The sequence below is a fragment of the Talpa europaea genome (genome assembly GCF_964194135.1).
Source record: "Talpa europaea genome assembly, chromosome: 1".
Classification (NCBI taxonomy): domain Eukaryota; kingdom Metazoa; phylum Chordata; class Mammalia; order Eulipotyphla; family Talpidae; genus Talpa; species Talpa europaea.
Window position 1 is genome coordinate 32,987,651 of NC_140073.1, and position 6,770 is coordinate 32,994,420.

A 6,770-nucleotide genomic window follows, 5' to 3' on the forward strand; every position below is an offset into this window, starting at 1 on the left:
AAGGCAGTCACTGACATAGACATTGGTCAAAAAAAGGCTGAAGGTAGGACTGCACATAATGGGAGTCTGTTCAGACATCTATCCAACTTCTTTAAGGTTATGATGGGGACAGAATTCGCCTGTTTTCCCTTCTTTAAACAAAGCCAGTACTACTTGACAAGTGCGGGTCTGTGGTTCTCAAACTGTGCTGACATGCCCTGAGCAACATCGTGAACTCAAGGGGATGCTGCGAATTAGTTCAAATGTCTTAGGGAAACTGAGGAGTACTTAACATTTGTCAGACACTCCACGAGTTCAGTTTTAACATTAGATTGCATTACATTCTTTTTGATGGTGTCAGTTCTTTGTGAAGCTGGGTTTCCAGCAGCTTCTCTGAGAAAAAACAAGGGTGGTGTGAAAAGCAATGTGGAACAGGAAATGAGGATGGCAGGATTCAAACTGATTCCAAAATGTGAGACGTTATGCAGTACCCAGCACAACCCAACTAGTTAGTAACTGTGGTTAAGAATGAAATGAAAATACCTTCCCTCTTAATTTATGTGCATGATTTTTTTTAATGGTTTCTCAATTGTTAGGATAAAAGTACTTACTAAATTGTTTAAACCTAAAGACTTAGTAAATTAAACTCGGTATTTCTTTTTTTTATGGTGAAAAAAATTTTATTTAGAATTAGCCAGCTGGACTCAGTTTAAACAATCCCAATTTTGTTGGCAACATCCAAAGCATTATAGTCAAGAGGCATTTGAACATAAGACTTCTTTCCATCAGGTCTGACCAGGGTGTTGACCTTGGCCTTGGCAATGTCACAGAGCTCCTTCATAGCCTGTTTGATCTTGTTGGCCTTGACATCACAATGAACACAAGTGGCTGACTCAGTGGTCAGGGGAAACGTGATGATGGCATAGTGGTCAGGCTTGCTTCTCCAAGGGGCATTCTTCCGAGGATATCTGGGTTGCTTTCGGAAAACAGAGTCTTGGGCTGTTGAAGGCGAGTGACATGTGGCCCTTCATGTTTGTGTAGCTGTGGACACCTGTTAGCATTGCTTTCTTGGCCTTTAAAGCTTTCATTTTGGCTTCGACTTTGGGAGGGATGAGAGCTTCCTTTTTTACTTTCAGTGCCATGATGAAAAGCTAAACTTAGGTTTGTCTTTTGGTCTATGGGTATGGTGAAAAAAATTACTGCCATACTAAAGGCTCACAAACTGAAAACATATGGAAACCTCTGCAGCAGGTGTTTTTAAGTCTCTGTGTCAATGAGCCAACGACTCCCAGGGCAGATCCAACCCTGCCCCAGAAGTAGGCAGACAACAAGCACTTGGGTCTACAGAGGCACTGGGGCTTCCCAGGGCTGCTGCCAGAAAAGCTGCCCCTCTGCCTGAAGAGGAGTGGCTGCACACCAGGTCCGCTCAGCTCAGAGAGTGTGCACATCAGTGGCAACTTCGACACAGGCTTATAGGCTCTCAAGCTCTTCATGGAACTTAACGCTGAAAAGTTCTATTCAGTAATGACCACATGAATAAAAGCCAAAGTCCACCCCAAAGCCAGCAGACCAGCAGGGGACTTCCACACACCCTCAGACTTGGGCAAAGTCCACAAGCCAAACTATTAATCCACGGAGGGAGAGAGCGATGGGAATCTAGGAAGCGCTTCCAGAGACAGCCCATCAACTGAAAGGCCAACAGGGCTTTGGGGTGAAGATTTGCATGAAAATGACTTTTTTTGTTTCCAGGGGATTCCTAGCCTGATACCCTCCATTCTCCTCTGAATTATAATCATCTGTTGGTGACATCACAGCCGTTGATATAATGGCCAACTGTTGTGATGTCACAATGCCCAACTCTGGTCATTTTACATGGGGCTTGGGGTGAGAGAATGTGACAAAGGGCTAGAATACAAGAACTAGAATTTGCTTTTTTATGCTAATTCCTCGGTAATGAAGGGCAGTGACTCAGAAAAGGAAAGGCAACCACTGACAGCAAGGCTGTGTCTAGATTCTTCTATGGGGTGGAGGGGCGGCAGGAGGAGGCAGGGAGGGACAAGCAGGAGAGGGTGGGCCAGGCAGGAGACAAACAAGAAGAGTTTACAATTCCAGGGTTAGCCAAATAAGATGGTTTCGGTCTGGCCAAGTCCATAACCTTCATACATCACTTGGGCCCAGAAAAAAAAGAGAAAAGCTGAAAAAGAGGAATGGCTCCAGGCTGGAACTGTCCCTGGAAATTAATGCTTGGGATATTGCATTGAGGTCTGAACTCCACACTGTCAGAGGGACAAGCTCAGTTGGGATGGTATCCTGAGGACAGCGATCAGCATGGAGAGGGCGCAGAGAAGGACGTCACAGGAGACATGACTAAAGGAGCTGAGAATGTTTACCCTGGAGAGAAGGCTGTGGATGGGGAGGATGATAATTGCCTTGAGAATTCTGAAAAGCTCTCATGTGAAAAATAAAGATTAGATGTGTTTTCCTCCAAAGAGGCTTCAGACACTGAGAAGATCCAGAATGGCCAAAATGAGAATTTTTATTCTTAAATTCCAATAAGAGACTATAAATTCTTTTTAATTCTTCTCAATTACTGTCTAAGCTCTGGAGACTAGGACTATCTTGTTGGTTATAGTATGCCCCCAAACTTAGAGGAAGAGGCACAAACTAGGAGTTTATTAATATTTGTCAAATGAAGGGGTGACCGTGATCTGCTAAAGTTGTTTGATTTTACAGGGATGCACTCACATGCTAAGTATTTTTTTTTTTGAATATTCAGTTAAGATACTGTGGATTCAACTGTGAAGAGGCAGTTAGGTTTAGCCTACATTTATGCCAATGCATAAGGCACAAACCACTCCCCAACCACCACCACCAAACACACACACTTTGTGGGTGACCACAGGTGGCATATAAGGTCCCTGCCAAAATGGAGATTCCTTGATTCTTACAAGTTAACTATTTTTAAACTTGGAGGAAAGAGGCCACAGTCAAACCCTACTACCACAACTCACAAGTCTGGAAATCTAGACCAGGCGAACGCCGCCTCCTCAGCTGGTAAGATCATGCAGGATCAACCAGACTAGACCACAATCAGGCATGGCACTTATTTCAAAGCCCATCCCCCCCAAACCAGACAAAGCAGATTCCTTCAACCCAGCAATGAGTAAGTATGGTTCAGTTACAGTAGGTAGCAGGAGGCATTTCGGACACGTTCACTCTCCTCTCCAGCAATTATAGGGCTAGAGGCCATTTAAATGACAGCAAAGTTACTAAAGAACAATTTTCCAAAGAAGCAGTACCAAGATCTCCGCTTAGGCTGTGTTACACTTCTCAGCTGTTTCAAGCACTGAGGTGAAGGTGAATGTATAACTACAGGTAATAAAACAAACTATTTAATAATAACAGAGGCCTACACATGTATTCCAAAGCATTCTCAAACACTGCTGAAGTTCTCACCTGGAAATTGCCCTTGGGACATTATTTGAAATTTCTCTGAAGGAAAATCTCCATCTTCCAACTCATTCAGAGCCACATGACCAAAAAAAGTGCAAACAAGAGAAAGCCATCCCATGTCAGAAAAAGCAATGATTGTCAAATAAACGGTAGAGCCTCGAAATCAAAGGGGATGCATATTGAGACCGTCCCAAGTCACTTTTTAGAGTACAGCAGCAGTTATTCTCTTTGAGGTCACAGAGCCCTTTGAGTATCTAGTAAATCCCAAGAATCACCATAAAACACTTATATGTACAGGAATTTTTGTCTATCATTTTAGGAGGTTCAGCAGCTCCCAAAGTGCCTCCATAAACTCACTTTAGGAATCCTTGTCTAGGGCCTCCCTGTTGGTGTAGGGGTTAAAGTCTGAGTGCTATCAAGTTATCACCAGCCACTGCACCATGAGTTTGATCTCCAGCCAGGGAGCTCACCTACAATGGTGCAGCAGGCCTCTCCTATCTCGCCTGCTGCTCCCCTCAGCAGTGTATTTCAGTCAAGACTGCCTGTTCTTCTCCCCAATCTGTTTCTGGTGAATCCTCTGCCCTTTGCCTCCTGCACCTCTGGCCTACACCCCACTTCTTACATGCATAAATAAAAATAAATCTTAAAAAAAAGAACCCTTGTCTAAGCTGTTTTACCTTCCCCACTAATGCACAGAGATTTCTGAATGGAGATCGACAGAGCTCAGCAGATAGGCCAATACTGGGAACTGAAAGAAGCTGACATGCAGCAAGGCACCTTCGTCCTTCAGCCCTCGAAGCAGTGCCCCACACTTGAATGTCCCATACTTGAATGTCAGCAATTTACAAACCACCAATCATGGGCCTTCAGGTGTATTAGAAACAGTTAAATCCAAAAATAGTAAACTCACAAATGCCAAGTGACCTAAGACTCAAATGGGACATTTTCTAATGTGGCTTATAAACTGGTTCTGGTGACAATTCCCAAAAGGAGTCAAATCTCCCTTTCAGTGACCACATTATTGAGTTGGGTACATGTCAACATGACAAGCAAGCTCTGATCACAGCACGCATTTGCCCCCCTTCCCTCAGTCCCCAATCTCCCTGGGGAAACTTGGGAAAGATGCCTTCTTTGGGGCTAGCCAGCATGCTCCCCAAGCAGCTCCCAACACACCAAAAACCACCCAAGTCACATCTGACTCATGCCATTGCTCTTTGTAATGAGGGATGACATGTTTCTAAGCTCTTGTATATTTTCATATTTGCAGCCTACAATTAGGCATTTTTGAGGGATGTAACTGACTAGTGGTTCTGTTCAGTGACCTATAATTATTCACACAGGCAACATGGCCAATCCAGGCAACGATCAGGCAGGAGGCACTCGGAGCTCAGACCTCAGTGAGGAGGCACCTTGGCTCTAAGAAGGTCCAGAGAACACTAGTTAGCAGAGGCCCTCAGAAGGACAATGCTACTCTTCCTTTGCTGTACAAAGAGAAATTCCCCTTCTTGTCCCTTTCCCCCTTCTTTGTCATACACTGCCCCAGTCAGCAGAGCATACGCCTCAAGTCTAAGAGTTGCCACATTTGTGGGTGCAGTGCCCACAAAAGTGGACCACTTTGTTGGACATAGTTTCCATAACCAAGACAACAACAATGCAAAGCAACTTCTAAAACTCCCCACATATTTCTCACCTGAGGAAAAGCAGGTCACAGAATCCAGCCATCTGCTATGTGACTGGGTTATGGGTGCTGGGTTATGGGTGCTGATTCAAGATGTCTCTCTGAGCCAGGCCCTCTAGCTCCTTGCAGCTGTCAAGAATCTGATAGAGTAATTCTCCATACCGAAGCCCACCCACCACCCTGGCTCCCCACTGTTTCCTTAGCTCAGAAGGAAGAACTGGTTAGCCCAGAAGAGTTATCCTAGCCACATTCTACATATACATTTGCCTTGAAAGAAAACTGTTTCTTGATTCTTTAATTTCAGTTCAAATCCTGATTCTAAATATGATCAAAGATACTGCCACTAGCTGGACCAGTGTGCATTGAAGCACAATTAAGGCCCACACTCAGTGCAGCATGCACATTAAGCAGGAGCTCAGTATCTAAACCACACTTACAATGCAAGTGTCCCTTTTCCCCCAGTGTGGCTCCAAAAAAAAATTACTCTCCCCTAGTATTTCATTCGAGTACACCAAACAAACCCAGGAGGTTGCATGTAACCAGCATTTTCTCCTTTTTACAGAGAAAGAGAGTAGGGCTCCACTAGTAAGTGCAGAACCAGGTTTAGAACTGGTTTGTTGCCGTGTGAGCTCAGTTCTTCATATGTCAACAACAATAGCTACCTCGTACTGTCAGGTAAATGGGCTAACATACACACAGGGCTTTTCAGGTCCTTCACTAACTAGATCTCATGGAATGGTGTCTGGTCCACAGCAAGTGTCTGTGTTAGCTGTTGTTGTTAAGAGTACTATTACCGCCATCAACCAATTCCCCAATTCCAAGTTTGAGTGCGCTTTCCTAACCATCCTGCTGCAGCTTGATGATTCAGGAAGTAATTTCATCTAACACTGGGTGAGTCCAGACCCTATCCTATAATAACAGTTTGCCTATGGAACCAGACCTTACTGGGCTCTCTACCTTACCACTCTATAAACTTCTCTGTATTTTTATGCACGTGTGCATACACACAAGCACCACCTTTTCACAAGTCTCACTCTCTAGTCTCCTGGTCTCTGATGTCACTTATGTTATCTTAGTCACCATTCTGTGGCTTGCCCTGCCTGCTTCCACTCATATCCAACTCTTTGTACATTAACCTCCTTTCTTTAATAATCATCTCATGAGACCTACCATTTATCAAGAACTGTACTAGGTACTGGAAAAAATATCCCTTGTCCTCCCCATACACCAGCTGAGAAGTGGGGGAAGAGTAGGGTACATAAAGGGCCATAATAGGACAGAGGTACCAGAAATGACATTCTCTGAAGGCAGCACAATAGATTTCAGAAAGGATGAATTTTAGAGGGCTGGAGTTTTCTAGTAGACAGAGAAAAGGACATTCAAAGGCTAAGGGAACAGCATTTACACAAGGATACAAGGCAGAATCACATGCATATGGTAATACCATACTCAGCATGGAGAAAAGCCACAGGTGTGTGTGAGAGAGAAAAAGAGAGAGAGAGAGAGAGAGAGAGAGAGAGGGAGGGAGGGAGAGAGGGAGGGAGAGAGAAAGTGACAGAGTCAAAAAGCGAAAGAAAAAAGAAAAGTTAGATGTGGCAGGGTGAGCCCATACTGCCTGGGGATGGCAGACAACTGGGACAGTAAGCATCACGTTTGCCTT

The 6,770-nt window shown here is 44.4% G+C and overlaps 1 pseudogene across 1 annotated transcript; it reads right to left on the reverse strand.

Moving 5' to 3' along the window:
- Positions 1 to 688: 688 nt before the first annotated feature.
- LOC311174239 (large ribosomal subunit protein uL23-like) lies at positions 689 to 1,121 on the reverse strand (annotated as a pseudogene). The gene has a single exon. The product of its transcript is annotated as a large ribosomal subunit protein uL23-like (transcript).
- Between the last annotated feature and the right edge of the window lie 5,649 nt (positions 1,122 to 6,770).